The sequence below is a fragment of the Squalius cephalus genome (genome assembly GCF_949319135.1).
Source record: "Squalius cephalus genome assembly, chromosome: 5".
In the NCBI taxonomy this organism is placed as follows: Eukaryota; Metazoa; Chordata; class Actinopteri; order Cypriniformes; family Leuciscidae; genus Squalius; species Squalius cephalus.
Window position 1 is genome coordinate 39690548 of NC_137126.1, and position 20301 is coordinate 39710848.

At 41.1% G+C, this 20301-nt stretch overlaps 1 protein-coding gene across 2 annotated transcripts in view; it reads right to left on the minus strand.

Moving 5' to 3' along the window:
- Positions 1–19957, minus strand: part of fam222aa (family with sequence similarity 222 member Aa) — a 58115-nt gene extending 38158 nt beyond the window's left edge. The window contains exons 1-2 of one of the 2 annotated variants that reach the window (XM_079873171.1): positions 19885–19957; positions 19103–19157 (exon numbers count right to left, since the gene is read on the minus strand). The gene's annotated coding sequence lies outside the window, so the exon portion shown is untranslated. The remainder of the gene's footprint in view (positions 1–19102; positions 19158–19884) is intronic. The other variant, XM_079873172.1, reaches the window with a different exon arrangement.
- Between the last annotated feature and the right edge of the window lie 344 nt (positions 19958–20301).

Consider the following 20301-nt stretch of genomic DNA (forward strand, 5'->3'; position numbering starts at 1 on the left):
ATAATAATAAGATCTGGGTATATTTTTGTGAGATTCACCAGGGATTGTGAACCTGGTTGGGCATAGGGCCAGAGATAGGTTAAAGTCCCTCTGGAACATTTTTCTTCAAGACACTACTAGGACAAAAAAGTTTGGAGAGCTACAGAGTTGCTGTCAAGCTATTCATTTGAAAGATTTCAGCATCTCCGAGTTCAGCACCACATAACCTTGCTGCTGGATATGTGAGTCTCTTTGATTAGTGGCTTTAATGAGCCACACAATTAGATATGAGGCAATAAAGGGCTCGTTTAGAAGCGGTGTGGTCTCTGACGGCTGAACCGGAGTTAATTGAGATTTACGTGACAAGATGCTGCAGCAGCAAACAGCCTTGGAGAACGGTCAGCCTAAACTGTGAGCTATTCGGGATCAAAGAAATGACCAAGCAGATAAGAGAGCAAAAGATAAGCCTGCTGACATGCGCTTGGCATCGTATTTTGTATTTTGATACTAACTTGATGGAGAAAAAAAAGGCTGAGCACTTTGTTTTCATGGGTCTTTTAGCATTGAAAAAAAAAAGGCATCAGTGGCCATGAGAGTCTGAGCAAGAGAGGTTAGGGCCGCTGCATTCATCCTTCATGTGAAGCCAATTCCATTAAATAACAGCAGAGAGGGCCTCCCCAAGGACCACAGTCCTCGTCATAGTACACTGATCAAGGCAAAGCAGCTGTCACAACAGCCGAAGTTTTAGAACATATAATCACACAGAAATAGACAGGTCTTAAAAAAAAATAAAAAATAAACTATTCAAACGTATTTGAAAGAAGTCTCTCATACTCAGCAAGGCTGCATTTACTTGATCAAAAATACAGTAAAAACAGCAATATCGTGAAATATTATTACAACTTAACTGTTTTAATATATTTTTCAAATGTATTATATGTAATATTCCTGTGATGGCAAAGCTGAATTTTCAGCATCATTACTCCAGTCTACAGTGTCACATGGTCCTTCAGAAATCATTCTAATATGCTGATTTGGTGCTCAAGAAATATATCTTAAGATCAATGCTGAAAACAATTGTGCTGCTTAATATTTATATGGAAACCGCAATACATTTCTTTTCAGGATTCCTTGATTAACAGAATTTCAAAAGAACAGCATTCATATGAAACAGATATCTTTTGGAACCTTATACATTTCTTTACTGTCACTTTTGATCAATTTAATGCATCCTTGCTGAATAAACTTATTAATTTCTTCAAATAAATAAATAAAATCTTGACCTCAAACTTTTGAAGATCATGATGTACATGAAATGGCATTCAAAATACCTTACTGAATTGAATGGAATAAACAACAGGAATAAAATGATAATACGGTGGGACTTATATTTATTTTTGACTGGATTGTGAAAAGTGACACCTACACTATGATATCACTTGTGGCTTTATATGACCAGAAAAGTTGTTTCAAAGGAGAAAGTTGAAAAGATTATGAAAGCAAACATAGAATAATATGCAGTTAAACAACTAAATAGGGCCCATTTTGATTTCATGTAAACAGAAGTATTATGTCTTAAATGGGCAGCACAGTTTTTCCGCAATCCAAACACAAATACAGACCTCAGTGTCCTAAAAGGCCAGTTTATGGAGATTTCAGCTGCGCAGACAGATCCAGAGCTTCTCCAGTGTCTCGCAGGAAGAATGATGTCAACTGTGCAACTATCTCAGATGTCCCCTTTGAAAGCCCTGTTCCAGACTTTCTCTCTCTCAATAGGGGGAATCTGAAAAGGGCTGAGATGAGAGATAGATGTGCTCAGAGCCTGGGTGTCTGGCCCTCGTATAAAACACACAGCCAAAATATCCAGAGAGGGCACCGTTTGTACGAGGGACAAGGTGACCCTGTCTCCCGGGAGCCTGTGAAATGACACAATAGACGCCTCTCATCTCTACACACACACACAGACACACACAGACACACATATCCACAAACGCCAGCCACTATCACTCTGCCGAGGAGGGAGTCGGCACAAAAATGAAGAATGGATGGGGGACACCGCCCAACTCCACCCCACCCCAGCACCACAACCCTTGAGCCCCTATTCAGGCAGAATCCGGTGACAAGCCCCCTGCATACACCCCACAGACGGTGCCGAATTCCACCCTCCACCCTGAGCCTCTGCCACAGGCCCGACAGATGGAGCGGCTATTGATCGAACAGCTCGCACCCTCCCCGCTCGCTGCATCCATCCCCTGAGGAAACAAAGGGCTGGAGAAGTCAAGAGAGACGCCTGAATACGGGGAGCAGGGCCAGGGCAGCCGCAAGAGTGGGCGGGGGTGGGGGTGGGGGTGGGTGGGCAAAATGCTTCCACACAGCTGAGTTATGCAGCAAGTGTCTGGGGCTTGGGAGAGCGGAGGCATTTCAAAGCTTTGAATGCACTTTTATGATCCAGACTCGGAGGAGACAGGTTGTGTGGAGAGCACACAAGATCAGCGGCGGCTGTGTTTGCACGGACATAATGGACAGTAAACACTGCCGGCGGAGATGATACGGTTGCTGACGGACAGAGCATCATCAAAACAAACAGCTCTTTTTATCAGCAAGCTGGGAAACTTCACAAATATTTAGACGGATAAATTGTTTGGCTTAACGAAACGGAAGAACATGATATCATGACAAAAAGAAAACTCTTTTAAGCACTTTTAAAGGGATAGTTCACCCAAAAATGAAAATTCTGTCATCATTTACAGACCCTCGTGTCTTTCGACTTTTTCTTTTGCGAAACATAAAAGAAGATATTTGATGTTTGATGTACAAGATGTTTTTTTGTCCATACAAAGTCAATTGTCATCAAAACAGTTCGATTACCAACATACTTTGTAACCAAGTAAACTTTTGTACTTAAAGCTACACTGTGTAGGATTTACTCCCATCTAGCGGTGAAATTGTTTATGACTACCAACTGAATATTACTTTCTAGCCCCTCCCATTCCGAGGGCGTTTTAACTCCTACGGTGGCCGTATTATTTCAAATCTGCCGGCAGTCGTGACTCGCGAATAATCTCCCCCTCGTATTCGTCACGGTGCCACTGAGTGTAAAAACGCGAAATGCGAAGCTTGAATTTCCAGGTATGTCCCTCTTTGTCTAATGTATTTTCAAGATGGATGCGCAACATGGCTGCCGCCATTCGAGCGACTCGCTTGTATGTATTCTAAATGGCAGATTATACACTTACGAGAATACTTAAAGGGGGGGTACAATGGTGTTTCATGTATTCAGAGTTGTTTACAGTGTTAAAGAGATGGATTCTCATGCTTAACATGGCCAAAGTTTTTTTAAAATATTTTGGACGAATAACGGAGAATTTCTGTGCCGAAAATCTTACTTCCGGGTTGGTACAAGTTTCGGCTGTTTTTTTTTCGACCGTGGATCTAATGACGTAGACCAGAGTGGAACTCCTTATATGAGCATTTCTCCCGGAAAAGCGCGGCCGCGCACACGTCGACTAGAGGAGAGCGAGACCGCGCACATCAACGCGCTTCAACAGGAAATCATCGGCAGCGCTGCATAGTGTCTCCAAAGTGTGTTTTTGGATGTGAGGGAAAGCTTACCAAAGAACCCAGCGTTAGGAACAGTGGATGCTGTTTGTTCCCTGCATTTCGACGATGAATGTTTTATAAACAAAGCCCAGATCGACGGATTATCTCTATGGCTCTGGCTTCGCCCACACGACCCGCCTCCAGACGCTCGTTTTTTTCCGGAAAGACTCGGTACAGCCTATCTTTTCTGTTATAAATATAATAAAACTAAAGACTTTTTGGAGATATGAAGGATGCAATACTACTCTATAGGTACTCAAGATTAACAGGAGATTGAGTGAAAATGAGCATTTCACCCCCCCTTTAATTAGGCCTAGTTGGTTGAAGTGATTACACATTAATGAGAATGTATCATTTTGAAAGAACAAAGTGTTTTTTGCTAAAAATCAACTTAATATATTACACAGTGTAGCTTTAAAAAATAACTACACATGGAATGTAAAAATAAATAAATTAAATAAATAAATAATACTATCATATCCTTTATGCTGGTACTTTTCACAGTTCAAATCCTGTCTACAACATCCAGTTGAATATGCTTTGACTAGGAAATACATCATATTAAGAAAGCTAAATGAGTTTTGGAATCTTGTTATGCTGTCTTTAAACATTTTATAAGCCATATAAAAAGCTCACTCTGTCTAGACTATCTGATTTAAGTTCCTTTTCCACTTTTTCCATTTCTTCCTTTTCCACTTCTGCATTAAATAAAGATATACATATTAACTGGTCTGAAACTGTGGTAACCAATGGATTCTCCACATGAGAAGTTCTGCACCCCCTTTTCTGCCTTGGTTGGGAGTCCTGCATGGTGAAAACATGTTTTTCTGGAGAGGAAATTCAATGGAGCTTCATCCCTGAGCGGTCCTTGGGAGAAACCCCTATCGAGTAGCACCGCTCTGTGCATCACTGCGCCCAGCCAACCCTGTCTGGAGCTCTCAGCCCGCTGGATCGAGTTTCCTCAGGTGGGGACCCGAACACCTCATCCTAATTGGGAGAAGGGGGCCAAGGGGAGGCGAGGGCATCAGCACAAAACAGAGCGATTCAATATGGGGTGAAACCATAAAGTTCCTGAGAACCGATTACCATTTTGTCTTTGAGTAAGACGCCTGACCTCGTTTTGCTCCAGGGGGATTGTTCTTGCAATTAGTGTACCGTGAGTCACTTTGAATTAAAAATGTCTGCTTAATGCCAAATAAGCAATTAAAAGAAGCATGTTTGAACTAATATTAAGTACCTCGCTTCATCGTAAAAATGTTTAGAGGCTCTGCACTGTTTTCCTCAACTCACTAGTTTTATACTTCTTAATGCCTCCAACAAGGCAGCACTTCATTAACAGCGAGAGTCTTTTCGGCAGAAATGCCTGCTGGTTTTGTGATAAAATGAATCCGTGGCCTTGTTTTAAAAGCTCACATGAAAGGTTAGCATTGGTTTCTCAACTGTCTGCTGTTTGACATGAAAAAATAATCTCTCCACATAATTAGCGGTGTTTACTACAGCAAGTTTCACTATTACTATCTTTCATACTTGTGGTTAGAAGTTTGTTCAAACCACTACTAAACCAAAGTGTCATAGAAATGAATGATACCTCAAATCATGTGATGTGTTGTTACTTTTCTAAACGATTAGACTTACAATTTTCACCTGGTGGACAATTAGGCAGTCAAAACACCATAGAAACCACCCAAAACACCTTAGCAACTGTGTAAGACACCCTAGAAACCGCATGGCAACGTCGCAAGCCCTATAATAGAGCTTGCTTAGTGGAGAAATTCTGATTCCTATGCCTCACAGGACACATATGATGTTAACTTTTGTAAGCGGCATGTTTGTTCTAATGTCCCTGTTTTTTTCCACTGCTGTTTTGCCCTTGAGCGAGGCAATGAACTCACATGATTTGCTCCAAGGGCGCCTGAACACGGCGATTCTGCATCTCCTGGTCTAAACCCATGACCTCAGTGCAATGACCTTTCCGAAAGAACGGAGACCACCCAGTGACCTCCCTCTATTAAAATAAAGGTTAAAGCGAGTCATGTGGACTTTTTTCCGTCTAGCAAAACACACCGAATGGGCCAACGGGTTAGATGAGAGCGAACAAGCAGAGGGCCGGAGGGATATCAGGTAAAACCAGCAGCCTGATTTTACAATCACCTCGCCATCTGCATGTTGCTCATCTATCACTCGCTCTCTGACAGATTAGATTTCTAATATTGTGCGCATTCAGAAAGCTTCGGTTTCTCCTTAACAAAGAGAACGAGCCCGTTATGTTCCCCCCGTTCGCTCTTTTTCAGAGTGGTCTCCACAGTGCGCTCTCAGATTCCAGAACACAATGCTGCTCAGGTCTGGCTCGGATTTAAAAGATTAATAGCCCTCTGTCGTGACAGAAATGCAATCGTCTGAGTTTTCTGTGACAGCAGGGAGGGGGACGTGCAAAAAAAAAAAACGGCGAGTGTGAAAACCGAAAGAGAGAAACTATTGTCCACAGTCACAAATGCAGCTGATGAGGACTGATTGCTATCGCTACTCTCTCAAGTTTGCCTGTCAATCAAAGCCGGCAACATCAATGGGACGAATTTGAATGATAAAACGAAAAGTCACAAGCGGCAGCATTTCGCTTGTCACCGGGGTTAGCGAACGTGTCGACGTGAAGGAGAGGGGAGGGGAGAAGTTTGCACAGAAATCGGGTTTTGCCGAGAAGATGGCATCTCTGCCCTTCAATCATAACACAAAGCGTTACCACCGAGCGTCTGCTTAACAATCCCAGATTCAATACCCAGCACAAGTCTGTCACTCGCACGCGCAAGAGAGAACAGAATGGGCCTGGCGCTGCAAGACACGTCGTAAGTGACACTCAATGGGAGAGTTTCATGGCTTGTCTCTGCTCCATCAGTGCGGATCAATCAAGCGTTCCCCAATAACCAGCAGCTGTCACCTCGCAGGAAACATCAATCAGATGTCGTTCAAAAATAAAGACGGTAATTAATCTTAGAAAAGAACGTATAAGAGTTAGTCGATCCACACGGGACCAATCAAAAGTATACTTTAAGCATACGATCACAACCATATGTCACAAGAAATTCAATTCACTCCGTCAAGAACTTGGAGCTTCGAAGATCAAAAGCCCTTCAAAAACATCACTGGTCCAACATCTAGAGGAATTGATGTAAAAGTGTATGATAAATGTTTGATGCGCAGTGGATTTGAACCTAGAGATGGGGCCAAAGAAAGCGAGAAAGTACATTTTGAACAGCTGTTCTCACTACACTCCGTTCCCAGGAGAAATTCTCCTCCGGTCTTCTTGGTCTTTCTCCCTCTCGCTCCCTTTCAGGCCGAAGGACCTAAAAGCCTTTCTCCTCACATCAGAAAACTGACTGCTTCAACGTGGTTCCTTTCAGCCTGATTCTCCCATCTACTTCCACAATGACTAGAAGGACGAGGAGGAAAGAGGGTGACAAGATGAGCGAGGCAGAGGGAGGGAGAAATAGAGTGAGATATCCCTGCAGGCTCTCGTCAGTTCCAGGCCATTAGCTCTCCCTCACTGGGACTTTGTTTACAGGCGGACATAAATAGAATTCTCCTCCTTTATCTGAAGCGCCATCCTGTGCCACTGATGAGGGATGGGGCTTCAGACCGGAGCCTCTCAGACAAGCGGTCAAGAAAAAGGCGCTATGATCTAACAGCCAAGAGATAGTGCGCATTAAGAACTGGTCACACAGGGCTCGTCTTACCGTGAGGGGGAAGAACTTCACGTATTCACAAAAGAGCGCAATGCGCCACACTAACTAATGGATGTCGCCTACACCGAAACTTGCAGACTGTTACTAACTTTAGGTGGAAACTAGGAGTCACGACTGAAAACTGTTAGAAAAAACAATTACACTATCTTGGGAACTTGAAATGAGAGTATGTTCTGAGTATTTATGACTTTTCACGTAGTGGTTTATTTGAATGGTCCTTTAAAGGGAATTGGTTAAAAGTAGTGAGTAGTGAACAATATTTAGTCGAATAATAGAAAAACTAGCATTGAAAATGTATTTTAACATTCGCTTCAATGAACAGGTTAAAAAATTATTAACTGATTAGTTACACTGGAATCATTTTATTTAATTTTTTAGTAGTAAAACAAATATTCAATACTGTGGTTTTTAAATCAGTTACAGACTGCGAAATGTTGCTTTTTTTATGGTCGCAAAATATTGTTCACATAATTTGTTCAATATGAAAAGGTTGATTTAGAAAAAAAAATAAAGTCAATGGATTGCACAACATTTTCACAACATGTTCGTTTTAGTTCAATTATGTTTTTTTTTTTTCTTATGCCTTCAAATACGTTTTATGGAAAGTGTCCATAAAACGTAGCCCTAACAAGTAATTCATTTCACTGTTACAGTTACAGTCCGACAAAATCATTCAAAAGAACAGTTTCAAAAGTTTCAGACATCACTATGGGAAAAAGAACCGCTCTACACTTTAGTGCTGAGTACAAACCACTTCTATTAAAAACGTTCTGAAAATGATATAAGTTGACAGCATTACTTGGAAATCGGGATTAAACATGAAAAATCATACAGAGGAAAAAAAGAAAAATTAGGAACCATCTGCTGCTCACATCTCTGCACATTATTGGTAAACAGGCACAGAGGGAGTGTGTGTGTGCATGTTTGGTGTAAAAGCACATAGCGATGCTCCGACACACTCTCATATTCCTCCGAGAGAGACAGACACACGCGCAGACAGACTACTCCAGCTCCACTTCCACAGTTACTGCCCACAGCAGAATCTGATTGGCTGAGACAAGATGACAGCTGGACAGATGTTCCAGAGGAGGCACACATGGGAGGTTAGAACGTGTGCGCTGTGTTTTCAGCATGTCTGCATTCTGACTCCATGAACAGGAGAGCTGTCACAGCCGGTCTCACAGACGGATCCCATGGAATCGGCGCGGAGCCGCTTGAGCGAGGGACAGGATGAGGAGAAAGAATCCAAACCTTCCAAAACCGCATCCGTCGACTGCAATTTCGTACGCCAGTCATGCGGGTTTTAATGCGAAATGCAAATCAAATGATAATGGCTTACTTTAAAACTAGTCCTGCATTTACGCCAGCATCTCATTTGTTTCAGATCTATGAACCGTCAAAGAGTTCAGACTGATATTTATCAATAATTAAGCCATATCCTCTAACCATTACCTATCAATATAAATAACTTGTGTACATTCAAACACAAGACAGATAAAAGATCAGCAAATGTGCCCAGCGAAGCATAGTAAACCATCACCAGTTCAAAGTTCTGTGTTTCTAAGACTACTAGACAACTGCTAGGCCAAGCTACACTCAGAATAAGCCTAAACAAATATAATTCTGAAACAGTGTTACAATTCACAAATTAACATTTCCAACCATACACCACTGAAGAATCTGCTTATTTAAGATGGTTCAAACTGCAATTAAGGTGTTTCCAAGCCCAAAAGATATCAAAACTGAAATGTCAAATTAAAAGCAAGAGATCCTTGATTTTTAACCAGAGTCTAATTTAGGCTTTGAGGCTCTCGGGAAGCTCCAAATTAATTTCATCCCAACCTGGAGAAGCAAGAGGAAAGTCTTCAAAGCTGGAGAGATAATTGGCCGCACACAAATTATGCCTGAAACTCGGCACAAGCTAAAAGAACATCAATGCCTTTCGTTAGGAAAAGGCTGTGTGTAAATTGGGGTCAGGCTCAAGAAGCACACATGCACGCGCAATCAAGCATTCAGCGGAGGTTGCATATGTGGGGTTTTATAAACAATAAAAACTCTTTCGAAAGCCTCTCCTTCTCGGCAAGTCAGGTCTGGAGATAAAACACTCGGCTTTGGGCCAACCATATCTGCCAGACCTCTCATCTCCCTTAAGCGGCACAGGCAGGTCATTAGTCCGTGGAGGGTCAGCAGTTCCGAGAAGAGTCTGTGTCCCGCAGTCCTACAAACCACGAACCTGCAAGTTACGCCTACAACAAGTTACGCCTCCAGTGAAAAAACAAGCATGGATGTCATTGACCAAAACAATCTTTTGAAGTAAATTATTGGATGTTTTATGTATGAAACGTTTGATGTAAGGCTAACTTGCTTAATTAAATTTGCTTAGTACAAAAATGCTTAATTAAATTTTGATTTGCCTTTTAATTATTTAGGGGTTTGAATGAGTTAAAAAAAAAATGCAGGAGCCCAAAAAAGCTAAAGTGAATGGACAATAGAAGGTACCGGGACATGATGGTGTAAGGCTAACTGCTTTCGAATCTTATGAAGTAGGAAATAACAGTGATTAGTAAAACATGAAATAAATTATATAATCAAATTAATACAGAATTATGGTAATTATAGCTAAAAACCTACCCCCAACCCTAAACCTTACCCTAAACCTAGCCCTTCCATAAAATGAAAATTTACTGTAAATTTCACAATTTAAATACTTTAAAGACTGAGAAAAACAAACAAGATGACTTATGGCGTCTGGTGATCTATGTAATACAATCGGTATGCCTTATCACTAGGTAAAAAGCGAGGAAAGTGAAGTAGAAGAAGAGCGGTACTATTGATGACATCAGCGAATCCAGAGGGAGGGGATCTGATGACATCATGAGTTACTGTTTCACTGTAGACTTGTAGTGGGGGGGGGGGGGATTTATAGTACTGCGGGATGCAGTCGCATACACTTGGCAGTTCCACCAACCTAATCAAAATGTTGATAAAACTTAAGTCCACAAAAAGAACACAACAAATGAGCCAATAAGGGTGCCATGTCCTCATCACTCTGCAGCAGAAGTCATATAAAGGACCAAAGTTCTCTGGGAAGAAGTCATCTACAGTTTTTCGAGTAAGCAGTAGGCTAACTGATCAACAAGGCTGATAATGCAAAAGTACTTTGAAAAGGTAGCCATTTGTGCATTTTAAATATACAAACCAATTATTTTTGAACCTGTTTGTAATTAAACAAACCAATGAACTGACATGCTAATCGAAAGTTTCCCCAGTGCTTTTCTTCAAATAAATATGGATTTCACTAAGGGAATCTTTTCATTGAAACAAACAGTTCAAATGAACCAATACACAAAAATGCTAAATTCAATTTTGATTTGCCTTTTAATTATTTAGGGGTTTGAATGAGTTAAAAAAAATGCAGGAGCCCAAAAAAGCGAAAGTGAATGGACAATAGAAGGTACCGGGACATGATGCCAGCTGAAATCTAATCCACACAAGAACTACAGCATCTACCATCTCAGGCTGACAGTTCCAAATTGATGCAATTCTAGAAATATTTCTATTAGTCTCACAGCAAACGGGCAGTACACGAACGCCCGGCTACTCGTAACACCTGCCCGCCATTAGGCAAGTTTCAGAGGATTACAGAGGACACATAATTGTACATGACATCTTTGAGAGATAAAAGTGATTACGATGGATAAAAGGTTGGTGGAGGGCGACTAAAAATTGCTTAGCAACCAGTCATTATCCCTCCCCCTGAGGAGAGCGAGGTGACGTCCATCCGTATAACCCACCCCAACAAACAATTACAAACAGTGATAAAAAGTGGCACAATAGCTCTTGACACACAAATAGGTTAACACAATAAAGCTGCCTATGCCCGGCTCACTCGAGGGAGGAAAGCAATTCCAGCAGCAGGCAGGAGGTAATAAAGCAGGAGGTTTGTGTGTGTGTGTGTGTGTCCATCCAGTCTTAGTCCTGAGCTCCTGTGCTCGAGCAGAGTAAGGCATGCAGAAAAGTAGACGCCCGAGGGCCTAATATCACTGTTGGTTTAGAACCTTTTGACAAGAGCAATAACACTGGCCAAGAATGGCAGAAACCCCAGCCTACAGCGGCGGAGCGCTGTACAGAAATAATGGCGTTACATTAGAGGCTTGTGTGCGCTTTGCTGTTCGCCACTGTCTCTGAACAATAACATTAACATGGGGGAAAAGCCCTATGCAATGGCTTTTTCAATCACAAACCTATCGAAGGAGTGAGACATTGTATTCCGACCCATTAACGTCATCAACAATTAAACATCTACGCCTGGCAATGTGTGATACAAATCTCTAGAGTTTTTATTATAACGCGTTGCATTCCCAGCACACAGCGTGAAGTCGCCAGCAGGGGTGTGGGATTGCTAATCGCAAACGGCCGAGGCCGAAGGCATTGTTTCCTGCAGTCGGTGGAAATTTCATTACCTCTCGAATACACTACAAGCTGACTAACTGCCTTCATGAAACGCATGGCATGAACAATATAGATTGCATAGTATTTGAAGAGATTCATGACAATCTAAGTCGCCGCCAATGACACTTTTGTTCATTGTCACTCGCATTCAAATCGTAACCCGCTTTGAATGCGAACAGAATCAACTTTTGTCTTTGTGGCCACGGTTAAGAGTATAATTAAAAGTGTTAAACATTCAACCACACCACATGACAAAATCCATTTTCCCTGGCAGTAAACTAAACAGGATTTGTAAACAGGTCACAGTCTAAGGCTCTCACTACATTTTAATAGCCTTAATATGTTGGAAAAATAACGCAAGCACACATTTTTTCCCCCCACTTTAAAGGCTGCCCACCACAATGTTAATAAATAAAACTCAGAAGCGCAGTGGGAGTATGATATTAGTCACACCCTCCGTCAGACAACCTTGCTAGCAAATAGAGGCGAATAAATACGTCTACACTATTCATTGTACCTCCACAAAATAATTTTGTACGCAGCGATAACAGATAACGTTTCACATATCATTTGCTGTGTATATGTCTCTTTCAATAGCACTAAATACAGAAGATAGGCATTCTATTGGAAAGGATAATTGGAATGGAGAGGATCCTTGGAAAGGATAATTGAGCTTTGACTTCCAGGGCAGTCTGTCTTACCCTCATGGGGGATTAGGAGAACTTTCCACTTCGTGAGAACACCAGGCACTCTGTTTTGTGATGCAGTAAGCCCATGTCTCATGCATGTGTCATGTCCTATCAGTGAGCTCCATATGTTTAAACAATAACACCATTCTTAATAATAACAGGGTTGACATAGTTTAAGGGTCAACAGGAGCATTGTAATGATCCAAGATAAGCTATGGATTTCAAGTCAAGAGAGATGTGTTGTGAGATGACAACACTTGTGTTGTGAGAGATTGTGAGAGATGTAACACTTGTGGTGAGCGTAGACTGCAAATATTACAAATCAGCACAGGAAACACAAACAGGCCTTAAAGAAATGATTGAAGCAAAAGTTACAATTCCATTGTCATTTATTCACCTTCATGTTATTCCAAACTGTATGTATTGTATAACTGTATCGCAGTTCACATTAAGTTATCGCAGATCACATTTTTCTTCAATATCGTGCACCCCTAATACCCTGAATACAAAAAATATTTTGAAGAATGTGAAGAAAAAAAATGAAAGCATATGATTACCAAGGGTTGTTCAACTCCAAAAGGGGCAAAAACATTTTTTAAATGAGTTTGAATTGAGATAGCAAACAGGGTGCAAAATTGTAGCTCAGATTTTAATGTAACAAAATTATAAATGTTTTAAACAGATAGGAAAATAAAAATAGTATTTTTTTTTACTAGACACGCAAAGTTTGTCAAGACAAAACTTGAATGTGGACAAAACACTGTGAGAAAGTTTTTAAAAGAAAGAAAAAAAGTCTAAAAAGTCTCATTTAGAAGTTTATAGGCCTTATGGGTGGAGAGAACAGCACATAGATGTATGCTTTTATTGTATGTAGAAGTGCAATACAAACGTCGCTTTTTGTGTTTGGAGAAACATTGTTTTTTTGGGTGAACCATTCCTTTAAGTAATGGAGAAAAATATAGTCTAAACACCGCAGCTTTGGATTGCAACGATGGTTTCATTACAGCATGTCACAATGATGAAATGAACCATGGGATGGTATGAGAATCAGGATATTACCCAAATCTTTCGCAAAAATGGGGTAAAGAACAAAGATATCTGCAACGGCATATAACAGAGCTACACTGAAAGCATTTCGCTGAATTATGCTGGCAGAGAAACAACAGTGAAGGGAGTACAAAGAAACTAACTGAAAACACTAAGCCGTAACTCATGGAAATTGAACTGCTCCCTTTACAAGGAGAAACAGGATGCACTATGAATTCTCCAGAAAAGTTCTTTAAAAAAAAACACACTCCCGTAATTCTCAATGACTGATGCCCAAGCAAACTTTTCAGTCCTTTAGGAGCAGCGAGCAGGGCCACTTTCCCAGCATCCCCCACTGTCCACCAGCAGGAAATCAATTTACCCAGGAGGCCGATTACACAGCCGCTTGTTTTTAGGGAGAACAATTTGTCCTTCAAAGGGGCGCTCTTTGAATATGATTCCTGTTCGCTAGTGTGATTAGCTATGAAGCAGAGAGGATGTGAAGCTGTACACCATTTAATCTGCCGTTCTTCCACTGCACTCAGAGCCATTAAATGACAAACATGCCACAGGTAACTCTCTAAGCCTGAAAGGGGAAAAACAGCTCCTTCAAATGCTCAAAGAGTTTGATGGGACTTTCAAGCGTTCAAGAATATAGCTGTGATCCGCACTCAAAATTCACTTTATTTCACATTTTTCACAGGGGAATAGGCTAAAACAACAGACGTTTCGGCTCGCAGGCCTTCTTCAGTGTGCTAAATTCTCGAATCCCTCCACCGACTATATAAACAATTCATTAATTACATTGAAGTCATCAAAATTGGCCAATGTTAAAAATCACTCACTTAATTAAATGTGTTCAACAGCAATTATCCACACACAATATGATCTTGTTAAACGCATCAATAATTTTCATGAATCACAAGACATGATTTTATACTAAGCACAATCAGAGTATCCCACAATCAAAAAAACTTTCAAGTGTTTCACTGTTGCTCCATCCTCAACAGAATGTAAAAGAGGAGATTCTGGCCTTTCCAAAAAAAAATCTGCTGATTCCAGTGTTTTGAGAGCTACGGAGAAGGCAAAACCTTCAATAAGATCTCCTTGAAGTTGCAGAGATGCCAGAGAAGGAAGGACCTCGGAACGGCTAAATCAACAAGCTGCAGCCCAGCAGCGTCTCATTTGGATGAGGATAAAGCTGGTGAAATTGAAACTGCAGCAAAGCAAAGGTCAAGTAAACAACAACCACACAAGTTATCCTGAAATTCCATTTAGAGTGGCGCATCTTGACACCATTTCCATGCTTGGATTTTCTTCCCGACACTTTTAATCAATATCACCTACGAAAGCAACACGGGCTGAGCCTTTTATGTAGCGACAGGGGAGAAAGGAATGCCATAAAGAAGAAGGAATCAAACAGCCTCCACCGCAGGTGTTGCGCGTTAACAGATGTTGGGAACATTAGCATTGTACGTACGGCTAGGGGAATGGAGTGGGGGAGAGAGGATAGGAATTGTGGATTACCAGGGGCACAGAAATAATAGCTCTTCCGGAACAATGGCACCTCCTTAACACTCAATACTCGCAGGAGGAGCTCTGTAGGAGAGCAGTGAGACAGGAGCATTCACAATCCATTCACCGCACTTTCACAACTAACAAAGACATTTTCTTTTGACACTCTTTTCTATTCTGTATTTCTCAGCACCCACGGTAAATTGGTCTATTCATTTTTCAAAGTACCAGTGATTTAAAAAAATGCACAAGATGGAGACCCATTCTTTTGGTGAAGGTAAAAGGGACCAGTAAGTTTAGACACTTTTTATGTGTGCTATCTGGGTACCAGGGCTTCCATTTTGAAAAATACCATGGCCGACAGCTGAATATGGGACAAGGTCGATATCAGGTCCCGCCTCACCCCACACCCTCCCCTAACCTGGGTTAAAATTCAACTGAACCTCAAAAGAAGACAAACATATGGTTTAGATGGCAATGACCTCTTGAACATTACCAGAAAACAACAAAAAGAGAATTAAACAACACACAAATCCCATAAACAAAACCAATCACCTACACGTGCATGTTTCCTTCATACATGAACTTACTATACTTCAATCGTCCCGTCAAAACTAGCATATAAGAATGAGGCCGTGCCCCAAGCCTTGAGAGATAGAGAGATGTTTGCACCTAATGACCCACTGTTTGGACGCTCCACAGACATAAGTTCAAGGACCATGTCCTGCCCCATCCATCCAACTAACTGCTCTACCAACCCGCCTGAAAAAAAGGAATGGGGGTTAAACGCAAGAGTGCTTGTATTAGGCCACATGTTCATTTCAGCTCTGAAAGATGTTACTGTAAAAGCCTATGGTTAAAGAACAGAATGTGTATGCAGGCTACTCACTGTTATCAATTTCTAGATAGAAAGGTTTCATTATACTACTAGGACTATACTAGCTGAGACAATACCTAAAAACAGATTCATATATAAGGCAGGAAATTAAAGTTTTGCTAATATAACGATATTCATGAGCGAAGCCCTCGCTCTCCCTGGTTTTAATAAGAAAACGGTCGAGTGATTTCACCCCATGGCCATCAATCAATCAATCTACATACTTATCTCTATATTCAAATGAACAGCGCACACTTCTTTAATAATATCCTTCTGAAATTAAACTATCCATCAACATCTGCGGCAGAGGCAGAAACGGTGAAACGGGTACGAGTTTAACTTCATACCTCTGGAAATTCGCTCTTGATTTAATCTCATTAAGATCTTTCCCGCTCAATAAGGTAAGCAGAGGTTGAATTGAGCCCAAACAGCGTTTCTCCATCAAGAGAAACCTTTCTGCTGACGGTGGAACAATAAACAGTTTTTTTTTTTTTTTTTTTTTTTTTGATGGCTTTCAGGGCATGAAATCCTTCCAAAACATCTTGCCATCAGTTTTCTATCGTCAAACTGTTCGGAATGACTTTGTGTGGAAAGTACCTACAGCACACAAGGAAAAATGCAAGTTTGACTCAAATCTAATAACGTGTGCAAATGTGCCAATGTGATTGAATCAGATGTGGAAAAAGTCAACAAAAACAAGAAACTGACAAAACGGAAAAATTAAATAAGCTATGAAAAATGAGAAACAATGCTAAGACAATTCAGTGACCTAAATATTAGACCATACCATCTCGCCACCAGCTATCTCCCCCTCTCCCCCACGCACGCTCGGCTCAGTTGAGATTAGCATTATGCTGGAAGCTCTATTTGTTTAGGTGAGATCGAGCCACAGAGCTAATACCGGGCCAATTTGCTCAGCGGGTCACGGATGTGCAGCAGGAGTAGGAAATGAGGCAACTCTGGCCCCCGGAGGTGAACTTTTCCACTCGTACATCACTGAATGTTTTATTCAATAGAGTGGTGAGCATACTCCTTGACAGGTGCTGTCTCCACGGGTGGAGGGAGTCGCAGCCCTCAGAGTGAGGGACTCTGCTGGGGTAATGAGGCTGCCAGGCCCCGAGGAAGACCACATGCTGGAGCCGAGCTAAGAGCCAGAGCCCTAAGCCTCCAGAGTGATGACTTGCAGAGTGGAACGTCCACCATGGAGCAGCGGGCCAATCGCATTAGTCAGAGCAGCGGAGAAATGACGGGGGGCCTCGTGAGATTTAAATTGTGATGTATGGGGGAGAAAAAAAACCTCTCTTTTCTGACAGACAATCAATATACATACTCACACCGGTCTAAATATAATGTTTTGTTTTTTTTTAATCAGCTACTTATTCTGCAATGTTAAACTACTTGGACTGCCTTTAAGAATAAATTAACATTTTTAAAAAATGCCTCATTTCAGGCTGTTTTGCATTAGATATTGAAGCATAAAAAGCAGCAAGGCTCCAGCTCTTAAGATTTAAGATTTCAAACATTCTTAAAAAATAAAGGTTGCAAAATGTGTTTTTTTGCAGCAATACCATAGAATAACCATTTGGGGTTCTCCAAAGAACCATTCGGTGAACAGAGAACCATTTTTTATATCTAAATCTAAAGAACCCTTTTCCATTAAAAAATAAACTTTTGTGTAATGGAAATATTCTTTAAATGCTATAGGGTCTTCATGTAGGGAAACACTGATACTGATAAATAACCTTAGTTTAGGAAATTCAGGGTGGGCCAAACCCACACAAGGGACCTGGGGAAAAAAAAAACTTTTTTGCCAACTATTGTTGTTAATCTCAGAAAGACTGCAAATAGTGGGTTAAAGTCTCTGATAATAAAAACACAACATTTGTTTAGGCCAACTGATCTGATCTACCTTCGTGGACAAATAAAACCCAGGCTGCAGTTTAGCCAGTATCAGAGGCTTCACCGATTAGATTTCATAGAGATAGGATATGCAAAACGTCAGTTCTTGGAAACTGCAAACGATGCATGGAGAAGGAACAGCTGACATCCGAGTGCTAGGATAATAGCTTAACATGAAAAGCCTGTTGACGCCCAAGCCCGCCATCCAAATGGGCCCTAAACAAAGCATTTTAATCAATCAAACTTTTCACATCTTGCCATGAGCCCCTCCTGAAAGTCAAGCTTTTACCCAAAACATTTCAGGGGGCCAGTGCTCCTGAGGCAACCTGAGGTTAAGTGCCTTGCTCAACCTTACCCTTCACTTACCAGCCCAGAACTTTAACCACTAAAGCTACCGCACTGCTATTTAAATTCAGTAGTTAGAGATTAAGTCATAAAGGAAATCATTGACACACTCTGTGCCGCAACTAAGACGAGGAGGTGCTGGAAAAGACTTTCACACCTTTTATTCAGATCCTCTCGCCTGCCATCGTGTTGTAACCAGATTTTATGCTCTGAGCGCATTCATCCTGTCAGCGTAGGCTACTCTTTAAAAACAACCATAGTGCACATCAAAGCGCGTCCTGGAGCCATTCAGTGCCCGACACCTCAATTTTTACTGCACTTCCTTTATTTATTGCAGGTAAAACCTTGAAACAAAGGTTGTATGTTCTGCCAGGGGCCTAAAAGACGCCACCCGATGTAACTTCACACGATCAAATGACGACAAACGTGGAGCGTTATTCAAATGAAGCTAATCATTGCTGAAAATCACCATCCAGTCAAAGGCGATTCTGTTGCTTATAGCCTAGTCAAAGTTGCCATCACACATGATTTTGCATTATAGAGATTTCACTATTTGCACTGTAACTATACACTTCTTTGATAATTTAACGCTCAAAGGGAGTTTAACTGTGTATTAAACTGTTTTTTTGTTTCAACAACTACAAAATCACTAGGCTATCGTCCCTAAAGTTATTGTTATCAATAAAACTGTAGGTATGAACCACGACTGCTATTTTAAAAATATATATTTTTAACAATACTTTTTTAAAAGATATAACATTTTTGAAAGGGCACTAGGCTACATTAATCTACTGTATTAGACTACTGCGACTTGATTGAAGTGTAGGCTACGTCTCGAAGAGCGTTAAATTGTGACAGCTGCGTACTTAAAAAACAGTAGGATAAAAGCCTAATTATGGGTAAAACAATAGGTCTTTAACATGCATATTTTCATTGAAAGATCAATTAAAGCTGAAATGATGAGTAGGGGAGAGTATATTTACCATAAATCGCTCTGTGGTGCTGACTAGATTTCCATGCAGGTTTGTGATGACAGGACTGTGGGAACGTAAAGCGGCCGAAAGAACAGAAGAGGGCAAACGAGTGGAAAAAAAAAAATCAATAATATCTCATTCTGTTCTTAGATGAAGTGGAAAAATGTATAATCCCTGGTATATTCAGTTGACTTATTATGAGTTCCTTTTATATGCGTTTTTCACGCGCGTAAAAAAAAAAGGATAAGTCATCCAAAAACAGCTTCTTCTGCAGGATCGTTGGGCAGTTTTTGCTTGCCTTTAGGTTAAAATGTCTTATTTTTTTAACGAATCCGATCTGCGTTTTTGTTAAATAGGCGACAGCGGGTCAAGTGAGGAGCTGTTCCGTCCTCACAAAAAACGCCGTCTGTCAACTGCGCTCCGTTAACTGCGTTTTGAACTATCGTAAATGATTCCGTCGGTCAGGATTTTTCTTTACCCGTTTACTTACTGGAATAATCTCCGAGTAAGGCTTAGTAGGAAATTGCAAACTCCAGCAATAACGACAGCTTTTCTGCTGACACGAATCCGATAAATAAATAAGTGCTTTGCCAATTAAATAAACTGCGATTCGCAAACGTCCTTAAATCCAAAACAGCGAACAGACTTTGGCGTATACAATCAAGAGGAATGTTTTATCCACGGAATATACTAGAAAGCCCTCGTTGTGTTTAAGGCGATATTCCTTGAAAAGAACAGCAGGTGCGGGAATTTAGTATACGCCGTTTAATCCTGGGGAAAAGAGAAATCACCGTTCACTTCCAGCGGTTTTCTTCATCCCCTTGCTCGGAAACCTTCCGTCGCGATTTCAACTCCGACGTCCGTCTAATTATTCCTCTGAAGGAGTCCAAAGGTTGCAGCTCTTGTTCATATTAATATCAAGCAAGAATTAATTAACTTAAATCAATAATTTGTCAATATTCCGCGTCTATGTGACTCTCTCATAGGCACTGCGCCTCACCCCCTGCGCCGGGCTGCCAAGACTGACAATAACCCGGAACGGTGCAGACTCTCACGGCTCCACCGACCGCCCACCAGCCAATCAGCGCTTAGGGGGAATTTAAATATTCCCACGGGTCGGCCAATCATGGGTAAATGAGGGCTGTTACCACGGTGACGCTGTCAGCGTCCAAACGTCAAGTTTATCATTTGAGAAATTATAAACGCTC